The sequence below is a fragment of the Chenopodium album genome, chromosome 18 (genome assembly GCF_948465745.1).
Source record: "Chenopodium album chromosome 18, dcCheAlbu1.1, whole genome shotgun sequence".
In the NCBI taxonomy this organism is placed as follows: Eukaryota; Viridiplantae; Streptophyta; class Magnoliopsida; order Caryophyllales; family Amaranthaceae; genus Chenopodium; species Chenopodium album.
In genome coordinates, this window is record NC_137851.1 from 29002495 (window position 1) to 29017771 (window position 15277).

Here is a 15277-nt window from a genome sequence, read left to right on the forward strand (position 1 = left end):
CAAGTCTCTACAAAAATTAAGTAGAGTATATAAAGCACAAGCATACAACACAAACAGGGCAGAAAGAGCAAATCTCATCGAAGTTCCTGCTAAATATAGCAGAGGACAAGAAAATAAGAAAGCCCTCAGCAGCCAAATCAGGGAGGCCCAACCTACGAGGCTTCACTGAGCGCAACAAAGGGGCTGCTGTGCTAAGATCTAGGTACTACTACACCTTGGCCCAGTAGCAGGTTCAGATAGGCACGCAGACTACAAAATAACCAACGGACGAAATAGTAGAAAGATCATCAAATACATACAACACAAAGTTGAACCCTTGCCCATCAAGGCAGAGTAAACATTCAGCAGGTAAAGTCATAATATCTATAAAGCTGAACCCCTGCCCATCAAGGCAGAGTAAACATTCAGCAGAGTAAATTTAATAAAACATAAATTCAAGTCAAGCTGGACAGGCCTAGTAGTGAAAAGATAAAGTATCAGGAAAATATAATCTTTGGCGGCTATACACCCCGAAGATAGCAACAAAAACTATCTAGTTACCACAGACCTGGGTGAGGGAAACTTAGAGGAACCACTAGAATAGGAAGGTGACAGCCGCCATAACCTTTATTGTCCACCAGCCAAGGACTCCACCCCAATAGCTGCAGCAACGTCAAGGCAGAGAGGAACCTCCAAGTTCAGCACAGCATGGTTACGAACCTTGCAGCTAACAGCACGAGGGTGGTCAGTAGGTAGCTCAAATAGGCTAGTATCTCCAGCAGAGTCAACCTTAGCCCAGAAAGTGTTGAAACGAGCCTGTTGTTCCTCACCCTCGCCATACAAACTGCTCATGCAGCGGGTTGCAGCCTCCCAGCCACCATCATGGCGATCAGCCAGTAACCTAGCAAAGGCGGGAGAGAGTGCAAAGGCCCTAAGTGCCTCCTTCCTAGAAGCTTTCAGCTCAACTATATGCCCAGCTCGCAGATCGGCAATCTCCGCCTCCAACGTCTGCACCCTGGCCTGAGAAATTTGCAGCTGTTCCTCGTAGCTCGCCAGCTTAGTCTTGGTGAGCTAAAATTCTCCCAACTGAAGCTGCAGGGCGTGCGCCCTCTCTCTTAGGGGAGTCACCTCACTGACCATGGCATCCCTATTAGAACGAGCCTGCTGAACCTCCAAATTCTTCTGAGAAAGTATCAGACCTGGATTCTAGTACTCTTTCTCCACTGTAAGCAAAACATTGGATAAGTCCCTAACAGACCTAACAAGCTACAGAAAGGCAGAGAAAGGAAAGAGTAAACAAGGGTAGAAATCAAAAAGAGGATAAAAATAAGACAAGAAATCAATAGGAGAATAAGCAAAAGAAGCAAAAGAAACCAGAATTAGAGAAGGAAAGACTAAAAGCAAAAACTAACCTTTTGCAAGTCATGACAAGCCGTAGCCGCAGGAAGGCTGACCGAGCTGCGCGTAGAACAGCAGGGAGATGAACTCCCTGAGTAAGACGATACCCCAAGGTACCACCTTTCTGGGGATCGTCCACGAACAAGGACTCATCAGCCCTAACGTTTATTTTAGGGCGGAAAGGAGCATTCTCAGCTCCAGCAGGGCACAACAAGGGACGAAGGTGGGCTTCAATGGGGACCTCAGAAAATTCAATGGGCCCAGTAGAGCGGAAGGTACCCCCAGCAGAGATTGAGGTCGTAGACAGTGGGTTCTCAAAGGCGTCGCTTAAAAACTAGTGAACACAATGATTAAGTTCACTGGAATTCTGAGTGTCAACTCCCTTATCAGCATCTCCACCAGGAAGCCTAGTGTTAGCAGAGTGAGAAGCAAAAGGATCAAGGACAGAGGAGGTGCGAGCCTTTTTTGCAGCGACCTCATTCTCAGCATGGGCAAAGGTCACAGGATCATCCTCCAGGTCTATAACTGGCTGATCCTGCTTGTGAGTACTCCCCAGCTGAGAGTGCCCACCCCTAGTAGCACTTCGAAGGCGCCCTCGCAGTCCAGAAGGGCGCGGCGGAAACTATGGAAGCTCCATGATAGTCTCATCAGGAAGTTGGAAACCAGTAGCCTCAGCAGAAGGAGCTATAGTGTCCTTCGCAACGGTAAAAGTATCGGCATCAGTAGAAAAGAGCAGAACATGCTCAGCAGAGGAAGTGGGCTTTACACCCGCTACAGTAGCAGTCTCAGCCTCATCAGAGAGAAAATTAAGAACACTATCTACAAAATCATCAGAAGCTTGATCAAGTGGGTTCTTGGCTTCAGAGGTCTGAGGGGCCACCTGGTCGAAAGCCGCAGCAGGCTGCTTCTCAGGGGAAACACCCTGTGCCACTAACGCCTCAGACTTTGAAGCCGCTCTTCGTGGGGCAGGCCGAGTATCACGCCTACTCCCAAAAGTGGAGGAGGAGGGCTCAGCTTCACCACGGCTGGATCCTGCGCGGTCAGCAGCTGTCATAGTGCCAAAGACAACCCGCAGTTCAGCTGGAGCTAGACGCACCTCATTCTTCAAAGAACCAGCATATACCTCCAGAGTATCAAAAAGCTCTGGGGGATTGTCGGAAGTAGCAGTTAAGGGGTCCTTCCAATTATCAGCCAACCCAAGAATGCGCTTTGTCCAGTTTGTCATAACTTGAAAATGGGAGACAAAGAGGCAAAACAACAAAAGGGCCAAGGCAAAAAGGGAAAAAAAGAAGGAAGAGAAAGAAAAGCTAAACTTACCAGCCTCATGCGTGTAACACAAACGCATGGCAGAGAGCTGCTCGTTGCGCACGTTATATGTAGAGTTGGGCAGCCAGATCTTAGGAAATTTTGAATCACCTGTCCGCGCTCCCTGCAGAGCGTCAGAAGCTTCCGTCTCATGAGCAGGCTCAGAAGGGGAGACAGTAACCCTAGCCATATTGGTGCGAGTTTCCTGGAAATTGCGCGGCACAGCAAAATTAGAGGGTACCTTCACCCAAAAGAACTTACTAGTCCAATCTCGGAAGCGACCAAGCTTCGGGAAAGACAGAACTCTGCCATCCTTGGGAGCTACATAGCACCACCCAGACTCAGTCCCAGAAGCAGACCTTTTCAGGCTCATTAAAGACTAGAATAGGTGCAGGGACTCAGGATACCTTCGAAACCGCAGAAACCATAGCAGACATATCGAAGTATGAAGAAAGGCTGGATGTAGCAAAGATATACAAATGTTGAAGGTACGGAACACCTTCTCCAGAGTAGGGTCAAGGGGAAACCTTAGACCCAAGTCCAGCTAAGAAGCAAACACTACAATATGACCAGCAAGGGGAGCAGACAGCTTCGCACCGTCAGCGGGCAGAACCAGCTCATAGCCCTCACCAAAACCATAAAACGTCTGCCCCATAGAAGCAAGGTTCAACCTCTTGGCATCCTTACGCCAACTAGAGTCCAGCACACAGTTCTTTGGTCCATAACACTTGTCATCCAAAAAGAACTCAATTTTGCCTTCCTCTACAGGCTCCACGACATAAGTGGGCTGACAGTCATAAAAAGAGTGGTCACCTGGAGATTCAGTCATCCTGCTCGAGTTGACGGTTGGAGAGGGAGATGGTGTGAAGTCTCAGTACTGCAACCCTACACTATATAATGGTCAAACCGATTCACATCAGCCATGTCATCAAGCCAAGAAAAACTGTTTAAAGGCTGAATATGGGGAATGGGACTAACAAGGGACACATCAGGGGGATTAGCCTTAACTGCGTCGGCTAACTGCTTATGGCGCAGTGCGCACATTCTCAAATGGGTAAGATGGGACAAAGGAATCCTATCCAAAATAAGCACCCGCTCACAGTAAGGGTCAAAGAAATCAGGGCGAGGCTTGTGCTGAAAAGGGCGAAAAGCACTGCCCTCAGCAAGACGACTACTGCCTGACCCAGATGTGGCAGTAGGAGTCGCAGCAGTACCTGTCCTGCTCGCAGCGGGGGGACAATCAAAGGGCACAACAATTTGTATGGGAGTGGGGGAAGAAGAAGGAGAAACAGGAGGAGTGTGCGCAGGGCGCTCACCTGAAGGAGATGATCGAGAAGGAGAATCCGACTCAGTGGCCACTTGAGGCTCACTTATGTTCTGACTATCAGAAGCGTCAGACATTATGAAATCTATAAAGACAAAAAGCCCACAGAGAGGAGGAAGAAGAAAATGTGGCACCGAAAATCGAAAATCAGTTTATGGGGACAAGAACAATGGAGGAATAAAAAGAAAGAATCAAGAGTGCAATTACAACAACAAAAAAGGGGTAAAATCGGACAATGATAATTAAAACGAGTCAAAAGACACAATTTTGTGAAGGAAAATACAAAAAGAAGCAAAATTAGGTAAGTACATACAACAAAAGGTACAAAGTTAGTACCTTTAGAACAAAAGTTGCAGAAGCCACAGAGAACAACAACAATGGCGATCCAGGAAATCGAATAGGGAGCGAAATTCCAGACTGCAACAAAAAAAAAGGCAATTCAGTAAAGGAAAAGGGCAAAGAAGAGAAAAGAAAGCATGGAAAGAAAATGAACCAAGAACAAAAGTAAAGAAGGCAAGAACTTACCGCAACAATGGAGGAGAAACGCGCGTCTGAAGATGGACACAAAAAAAGGAGAAATTTCAAATGAAAAGAAGGAAGACGGGGAAGATAAAAAAATGAAGAAGGTAAAAAGAAATGGAAAAGGGAGACAGTGAATTTAATACGGAGTAAATGGGCGGTTGGGCACGAAGTAAAGCCAAACCGCCATATCACTTCAGTAAAATCGAAACTGAAGGCTTGGATGATCGACACGTGTCCCACTCATGCAAACATTGTTCCCGCCATAATAAAAATATATATTTATTATATATATATATATATTATATATATATGTATGTATATATTATATATATATATACATACATATATATATATATACATATACATATAATACATATTATATATAATACATATATTATATATATATATACATATTATATATATATATATATATATATATATATATATATATATATATATATATATATATATATATGTATATATATATATATGTATATATGCATATATATATATATATACATATATATATATATATATATATATATATATATACATACATATACATATATATATATATATACATATATATATACATACATATATATATATATACATATATATACATATATATATACATACATATATATATATATACATATATATATATATATATATACATATATATATATATATATGTATATATATATATATATACATATATATATATATACATATATATATATATATATCAAGGGAAAGATTTCAGCGGGAGTGATCGTAATTTCATCTCCATAAGATCATCATTTCTCAGACTTCAGCAGGAGTGATCGAAATTGCTCTCCGCAAGATCGTCATCCCTTATACTTCAGCAGGAGTGATCAAAATCTTTCCCTGGAGTCTTAGCAAGCCACGACTAGATGTGCGCCCAGCAGGCAAAAATAGGGCCATCATAAAAACCCAGTAGTACGATAGCGTCATCACCAAGATTGCGACCTGACCTCCCAAGTCTCCGGATCGCATCAACAACCCATAGACTTGAGGGGCTAGGAGTGTGCAGGGTAATTTGGCCAGACGACCCGTTGATCAATGGCCGATAAGGCTACACGCTCAGAATAGCTGGCATGAATGACCTCACGCCATCTCTTGAGGGGCTAGTTGTAGGGGATAGCTCCTGCTGAGCTATTCCTTCCAGCTAGGCTCAGTTAGGAAGACTCCACCACGTAAAGAAAAGTCGGCATGAGTGACCTCATACCACCTTTTAAGGGGCTAGTTATATAGGATAGCTCCCGCTGAACTATCGCCTAGCTCCCAGGGTGCGCACTCATTGCCGAGAGAACAACTAAGAGGGGCTCACCAGCTCGACAGAGTCAGCCCGCAGAGCTGACCTGGCCAAACTCTCCACATAGGAGATCGTACACCTAGAAATAGAGGGTAAGTACAACGGAAAGGGGGTGAGACACACAAGTTATTACACTCTCTACATCTCTCTAAGTACACTTTCTCTCTCTAAACATTCTCTAACTTAGGCATCGGAGGAGAGTTCCTCGAGCCACCCCCGAGGCCAGTTTACGTGTGTTGCCTTGTGTAGGTTGTCAACGAGACCCAGCTCACCCAGCAGAACCCTTGGATCCATACCTGGAACACAAAAGGTTTGGCAAGCTCATCCAGCAGCCGGCCACTGACCTGACAGCAATTCATAGCCCAGTTCCGTTTGCTAAATGGGGCATGGACATCTTGGGACTGTATACGCCTGCACCAGGCGGAAAACGGTACATTCTGGTGGCTATGGATTATTTCACCAAGTGGGTTGAGGCAGAGGCGGTTAAAAATATCAAGACAAAGGATGTCATCTCTTTCATTTGGAAGAACATCATCACCCGGTTTGGGGTATCTATGTCTATGGTTTTTGACAATTGCCCTCAGTTCGAAACGCCTCAGCTCAAAACTTGGTTGGGAGATCAAGGGATCTCACATTGTTCTGCATCAGTCGGCCGACCCTAAGCAAACGGCCAAGTTGAAGCCTTCAACAAACTCATCTCAGATGGCATTAAAAAGAAAATAGAAAGAGCCGGTAGTTTATGGGCTGAAGAATTAATTCACGTCCTATGGGCCATCCGGAAAACTGAAAAAGGGGTAACTGGTGAAACCCCATTTCTCACGGTATACGGTGCTAAAGCCGTCTTGCTCATCGAATATTATGAGCCGACTTTACGAGTCATGCTATACGATGAAGAGGCAAACTGGGAGGCCATGCGGCTGTCATTGGACTCACTCCCCGAACGGAGGAGCAATGCCGCCTTACGTCATGAGATTTACCGTCTGAGAATGACCCGTGCCTACAACAAATGAGTACACAAATGGCCCCTAAAAAAGGGTGACTTTGTGTTACGGAAAATGGAGGCAACCGGTAGGGCCAATGAGCATGGAAAGCTAACTCCTAATGAGGAAGGCCCCTACCGGATCTATGAAGAAGTAAGAGACGACATCTACCTCCTGGAAACTCCAGAAGGCAGGTGGCTTCCCAGAACTTGGAATGTAGACAACTTAAAAAACTACTACTTCTAAGACGTATAAATTTTTGTAAATGAAAAGCCGATCAATGAAAAAGTTGTTTTTTGTTTTCAATAACGTTATTTATTTCTTTATATACATGCGTAATGTCTCAAGCACCGCCTGTACAATGTACAAACGGTCAACTTTCACATACTATATTTAAACTTAGTTGCTAATGTCCAAGAGACATGAGGCCAATGGCCGGATGATAGACTAGGTTAAAAACTTAGTAGCTAAATAAATATCTAAGAAACGCGAGGCTAATGGCCGGATGATAATTAATTTTATAAATTCGTCTGCTCCAACATGAGTATGGCGTCCGGCGACGCCCATCCGGGTGGAATCGTCGTAGAGAGTATCTCCTATCCGGGTGACACAGTGCTCTACAAACGCATACAGACGGCAAAGATTGAACGACCTAATTGGTCAACTCATAGCCGTCTGACCTCGGTAATCTAAAGAACGACTAAGTCTACGGGAACCCGATGTCTAAAAACATCAGTAGGTAACCAGCCGAAGTTCTAACTTAGATTATTTTCGAAATTATACAAGTCCTCCCAATGGGGCAAAAGGATAGAGTACAATTGGATTGCCAGTACCCTAGACAGTACGAAACCGGTTGAATAGTTTGATTGAACGACTGTGTACTTGGTTTGGGGCAATCACTATTGTGATTGATTGACTTAGGAACATCTCATACTCTTTAAAGTATCAAAAGTTCCCAAGCCAATCAATCGAGTTTTAAAACCAACCACACAGCCGCCTAGGGGCAAGTACAGCCGGTTGCCGCATGCTTTTGATAAGTTAGGCGAATTCACATACATACACAAGCAGAAATCGAAAATGCAGAAACTCAAAAAAAAAAATAGTAGTGCAAATTGAACAAAACCGACTCAGTCGACATATTTCATAAACTTAAACCCGACCAAATAGCCGGGTCATAATGTTAGCCGGATTAACATCCGGAAAAAGACAATAAAAATAGTTGTTACCCGACTCCTTAGCCAGTAAAAATACAAAGATACACGGAGCGCAGGCCGGAGATGATACTGTTGGCATACTGCCGCTAAAAATTTAAGGCTGTTGAGGAGGAGGCATCGCCCGGGTTTGGCTAAGCAGAAGTTCAGCCGTAGTTGACTAGGTTAATCCTGGATAGGGAGGCCCACTCATATGGCTCTTCCCCTTCATCTTCCTCATCTGAGGCAATTTCAATGCCTTGGGAAGAGGCCCACTCCTTGAAGGGAGGCGACGCCGGCTCAGGAAGCTACTGGGTGTCGTAAACTTTAGAGGCGTACTGATACCTCAAATTGAAGTACTTCCAGTCGGTGTGCGGATCAACGAGACTCTAAGTTAGCTTCATGCGCTCCTCGCAACCCTTCTCGTTTTTAGCCACCAGCCGCTCTTGCTCTTGCTTGACCTCAGCACTGTACGCCGCCTGCAGGTTGGCCATGTACACCTGGAGCTGCTTGACATCTGCCCTCAGCTTAGTATTCTTTGTGTCAGCAGCTTCTAAGGCCTTGAGGTCAGACTTAGTATTTTTGAGCTCAAGCTCAAGGGTGTTTAACTTTGTTGTTGGCCGTCTCCACTACAGCCGTGAGCTCCTTGACTAGCTCTTCCTATTGCATCTCCATGTCTTTAGTTTCAACGTCACTCATAATAGATCGATATTCAGCAAAAAGGGCGTCAGTCGCCCGGAGTTTGGCATCTCTTAACTCCTCCTGTTTCCTCCTAAACGAAACTTTCAGCCCGTCCACCCTCAGCATTGCCTGAGAAAGCACAGACGGTGAAAAGGAGTTAGAAAATTTTCTTGCAAAATCAGACATAATGAAAGGGTGTATTAGTTACCTCAGCCAGCAGGCAAGGATTTTGTCAAAGTTGACCTGCTGCAACCCAGGGACCCGATCCTTATCAGACCGGGTGAGAGTCCTCAAGATCCACCTAGCATATTGTTGTATGTCTGGCCATTTCTTGGATGTATTTGCACCAGAAGAAGGATTTTGTGAGGAAGCAGCATAGGCGGCGCCAATATTGTGCCATCTGCTCGGCGAATCTCCAAACTGAGAAGTCTGGGATTTTACTCGCACCAAGTAGTCAAACGGCCTTGGGAGTTCTAGACTATTCATACCTTGGGATTTAGACTGAGGGCCTCAGTGCCCACAGCCGCTCCAGAACCGGATGCAGCACCGGGTGGCATGCCACCCTTCAGCGTCTTAGAAATGCCCGACTCTTTACTGCCAATCTCAGCACTTTCGCTGAGGGCGTTCAATGCAACCGGGCCCTTGCCCTCGGTCGTTGGTCTTTCCTGCCCAGGCGGCACAGACGATGACGTCTGGGTTGTCTGAGTATTTGCTGCCTTGGCAGGGGTCTTCTTAGGGTCATCCGGTCGATTCCGTTTGAGCATCTTGGTAATCGACTGGGGAACAACCTTGCTCCTACTCTGAGATAGGACAACCAGCAAAGATTAGCAAAGATTAGCTTAAAGATAAGTCAAGCGGAGCTTACCACATCTTTTTAGGCTGCCTGTGCCCTCTTCTTCTCTTAAAGCTCCTTTCGGACCTGGGCAACAGGTTTGGCAGACGTTTTGTTGGGATCAACCATTGTCAATGCAACTTCTGCAAAAAGAAAGTAAACCGGTTATACAACTGAGAGGTTTAGTAATATAAAGCAAACACATAAAAAATCCAGTTGAGGTGTTACGTACGTCTCTCAAACATGGTACTTAGACCACAGGCGGAGAGAAACGCCTCATCTTTAAGCCACTCTGGATGGGGCACCCAGAAGTTGGGTACGATTATTTCACTCCCATCGTCAAGCAGCGCCGTTGTCGTCGTAAACAGACCTGGCCCCATTATTTCATCCCAAGCCTTCTCAGGGAGATGCGGGCAGGCGCAGTTTTTTCCTAGTAGATCCGGGTCCTTATTATACCGGTGGGGGAACCGGTGTGACGTAGTTTTAGAGAAGAAACCAAGTAAAACTTTTCTTTCTAGTTGCTCCATTTGGACGCCTTGTCCAACGTCATCATGTACTCTAAGAGTGTGGTTAGAGTATACCATGCTCCCCAGCCGCCTGGGGCATGGCTCATATAATGCATATGAGAAAACGCCTCAAATCTAGGCATCACGTTCTGAAACTCGTAGGCGGCGATGTAACATAAAATATTAACCCATGAGTTGGGAGTTAGCTGCCAGACGCCTAGCTCATAACCCCTTAGGATCGCCCTTATTCCTCGGTGGAGGGGGAAGCGGAGGTCGGCTTTGAAAGCCGCCTCGTAGCAGCCGAAGTAGTTATCAGCATGCTTTATGTCATCGTCCCAAGCAACTATTGCCTCCTTAGGCGGTACTAATATGTCCCAGCCGGCCCCTATGGGTGTTTATCTTGAAAAGCTTTGAAGCTACTCTTCAAAGTAGCAATGTCCTTAAGGGACATACCCGCTTGAGTTGGGTTCGTTATGAACGGCCCTTTGGCCGCCTGCTGGTACTCAGAGGCGAGGTCTTCCTGATTGGAAGTGGAAGCCTCTGAGCCGGATCTTTTAGCGGCCTCTTCGCCGTCTAATTCATTATTGGGACCATGAGTAGAGGCGGATCCTTCGTCGTTTGACTCTTCCAAATCCGATCACTTGGTATGGTGATGGGACGCGGAGAGGACTCTGCTTTCTCATCCGATTCTTGGTACTCCCCGTCTGGGATTACCTCATCTGCAGGCACTTCCATAGTGCGCCTCCTTCTCCTTGGATTTGTAGCCATCTGTTTTACCCTCGCCATTGTGTCCTGCACAGACACAGAGACGGTGGGATTCGGGGATGAGCAAAGCAGGTCCATACTTCCAGAGACGGCACCCCCAGTCCTAGACTCAGCCGTACTAGGAGACCGGCTGACTACTGTCCTAGGCTGTGCCGTGTGTGTTGATGGTAAATCCATTTATTAAAAAAGTATAAAAAATACAAACGGTAAAAGCTTGAAAGAACTAAAGAGGGGAGAGACGGTTACCTTTGTAGAAATCTGGGAAAACCTCTCGGGGGATGACCGGTTATATCCCCAAAATTGCAGACGGAATAATTTTTTGGAAATCAAGTACAGGTGGGGGCAGAGTATCTCTCTCTAGAAAATTCTTTCTTTCTCTCTCTAGACTTACAAATGAGTTAACAATGAAGGGAAAAGAGGGGGGGTAAAACCCTATTTATAGAAAGGTGAAAAAGGGGCATCCCCGTCACCCTACCAGAAGGTGAACAATCTTTTTACTGTTCACCATCCAAAGGGGGACGCGTGTCACAGGTGCCCCGTGGACTACCACGTCATCCCTGTGAGGGGCAAATGTTTAGGGTACAAATACCCTAGATACGTGGCCCAATCAGAGAGGGACACGGGTCAGCCTTGGATAGGGCTAATAGGTCACTCAACAGCTGACACGTGTCAGCCTCAGATAACAGATAAAATTGTCGCTTTCAGGGCCTAATTCTCAAGAGCGCCGCAAAAGGGCGCAGCCATTCTGACCTAATGAAGGTAACTTTTTCCAATAACCCTATAAATAGGGAGATTTCCCCCATTTTAGGGACATCTACAATTCATTTATTACAACCTACCCTTGACGGAGGGAAAAGTAGGTCGTTATCTAATCTTCCTTAGAGCCAAACAAATTTATAATAACTTAACAAACCTAAATATGAGTATAGAGGTAAGTCAAGGGCCGAACCACTAGGAACGGTTATGTTCAAGAATTTCCAATCTATGCCTAAGCTAGGTCGAAGTCAAGGGTAAAGAGGTAACACTAAACAACTACTAAACATGTAAACAAACAAATGAAACACTAGGAAATAGGGATCAACAAGTAATCATGACAATTGCAACAACTAGGGAAGAACATGCCAATTAATGGTTGTGAAGACTAATGATAAGAGCTATCAATTTTAATCAAAGAGCTATCTCCTATAAGTCAAGCTAGGGTTCACTATGAATGACTAACAAGGAGAATCACAATCCAAACCAAACGATAATTGCAATTCCTAAATCAATGGGTCGTGTCATTAGCAATCGCAATCTAACCTAGCATAATTCTCAAGGCTTATTCAAACTACACACATGCAAACTTTCATTAATAACTTTAATCTCAAAAATCAATCAACACAATTCCCAAATGAATCACAATCAATCAATCATACAAGTTTCACCCAATCCCTAGCCAAATAACTAATCAAGAATCATCATCAACAAGAAACTAAAGAAATCGAGAATCAACAAAATATGGAGAACAATTACACTAATCAAGAATCAAACATCAAAATCAAATCAAAAAAACTTCAAATTAAACAAAGCAATAAAATGAGATAGAGTTAGGAATCCTCATTGATTGATTATGGAGATCTTCAATACAATTGTCACCTTGAATCTTCAATCTATCAAATCCCCAATGAAATCCCTCATTTTCTCTCTCTAAAACTACTCCTAAAACTAACTCTAGATCTAGAGAGAGAAGCTCTTAACCTAAGCTAAAATATGAGAGAGAATTTCTAAGCTAGTCTAAAGTTTTTTCAAAAATAGAAAGGTCTCAAGTATATATAGCAAAGAAAAACAAAAAGGACGGAGAGCCACGGTGTGAATGCACAGCAGGCCCGTGCGCACGCACAGAGGGGTCTGCGCGCGCGTGCACCCTTACTGCAAGCTTGGCGTGTGGCTCCTCTTGTTACTAGCACGTGCCCTCTTTGCGTGAAGCTTTAATCCTAGCGCTCTCATGCATCCCTATAGTCGACGCTCTCATGTGATGCTCGCGAGGAGGGCATCCTTGAAAACTTCATTTTTGCACGTTCATAACCAAGGCATGCGATGATGGTGATGCACGAGAGCGCTAATGCCAAAAATAGGAGCTTGCTTCTTATCTTGAACTCTAGCCAACCGAATGATATGAGGTCTTGTCCCGAGCATCTAAAGGACTTGGAGAACCTTCCAAAGTAGATCCCGAGACCCTAACAAAGCCTACAATAAAAGAAAGTAAAGCGAGTAAAGTAGAAAAGATGAAAATACCCTTATATCACAAGAAAGTACAAAATAAGAGAAACGAAGAAACTAAAACATAAATGAACAAAACTAAGGCTTTATTTAAAGAGAAAAGCTATAAAATAGAAGGAAAACATCCTAAAATACTACCATATGAGTGCCATAAATGGTACTCATCAACCCTACATTCTCTCACATAAGAGAAAACACCTGATCTCGGAATCCCAGAAGATCTCACTTTTACCTTTCTGCACTTCTTGGATTCTCCTGTGCGTTCTAACTTGATCGTCGGAGGTTGAGCTCCTACCACCCGGAGTCTCCGTGTTTTGCAGGTACAGATCGAGCCAAACCAGTCTTGGTGACGTAACTCTTCCGAGGGACAAAAACACCCAAAACAATTATTATTATTATTATTATTATCATTTTTAAATATTGTTTACTGTTAAATATTAATTATTATTTTTAATAGATCAGAGCAGATTTTAGCAGAGCAGAGTAGTGTAGATTAGATTTCAGCAGAGTAGGGCAGGGTTCAGAAGAGCAAAGCAGAGCAGAACAGCTGAAAAGAACATGGCCTTGCTCACTTTCCATTTTCATCATCCGTTTTCTAAGTTCTACTTACTTATACTTTATTCCATTTATGACAACTTTGTGTTTATTTTTTTTTATCATTGACAACCCCACTTTTATTTAATAAATCTTGTACTTTCTATCTTACCTCTTTAATACTAAAGTATCCACATGTACGGTCCCCATTTTTACATTTTCATGGTTTGCGTAGTTTTAGTAAATAATTAAGACTCAATAAAACGGAGGTAGTATGTGACTAAACATATTTTATTTTTTTATTAAATAATATAAATTATATTTCCAAATAAATAAAGTTGGTGAGAAAAACGTATGATAATATTATAGTAAATCAAATACTAATATTATTTCTAAAATAGTATGTTATATATATGTTAATGTTGTTTTAAGGAAAAGTACCTAATATAATATTTAAAAAATATATTAAAATACATTAGTAGAGTAAGGTGTATATGGATTATTGTGCGAAAAATTTCAAACTCAACCTTAAGCCTCACTGTGATCATACTTTTAGGCATGGTGGCGTACAAAGGGAAAGAAGCTAGAGATAAAAGAGTCGCCAACAAGTTTTAGGAATTTGTAAACCGTTCACAAGTGTGAAGGTTATACACTTACACCCAATTTATGATCACGGAGATCGCTAACTCAATAGTGGTTTGGAACCATGACTAGATATTCGGGGATGATGATATGAATCCAACCTAAAAGTGATTGAACCCGTCCTAGATCGGCCTTTACTTAATTCTTATGATATTCATGTGCTCTTTTCAATCAACATACATCATCAAATTAATTCAAAGCATATTTAATTTAACCTACGTTGGTTGATTATTAATGGACAAATAAATCTATTATTGACGATCACTTGAAATTAAATCATATTAGCCCTAAATCAAATTATTAATTATCTTATTAGGCGTGATTTCAAGTACAAATTCTCTTTAAACCTGCAAAAAGGGGCGTGATCAAGCAATAACATAAATCATAAATAATCAAGCAATGCATAATTGACACAACAAATCAACATCATTATAAAATCATAATAATATCATTAGCAAGATCTTAGGCTTGATATTAAATGGATTAATAACAAATCTAGCAGGCCACTAATAATAAAAATCAAAGCTTTAGCCTAAACATGATACTAGCTAGAAACAGGATATTAGAAACCATAAAGACATCCTAACATGATATTAGAAATCATAAATACATTCTAACATAGTACTAGGAATTAAAATAAGATTCTAAACCTGATTTCTAAATTAAAAGAATAAGCAAGTAATCAAATTACTTACTTTGATGCCTCGTACCTCTTTCTATCAAAACAATACACACGTTAGTAAACTTCAAGAAAGTATAAACCAAATAAATAAATCAAATAATAATTGAAACATGGATTTGGGACCAAACCCTCATAACTATCAACCTTTCATGTCGAGGTCGTAGGCAACTTCAAGCTTGGCTTGGAGTACTCAAATCTCGTGAATGAGGAATGGCTTTTGGTTGGGAAAAGTATCAAATGATGTATGTTGGAATTTGTTTAGGCTAAGGCTAAGGCTAAGGCTAAGAAAAGAGACAGAAGAATAAGCTTCTAGCTTAGAGAGGGGGATTAGATGATGAT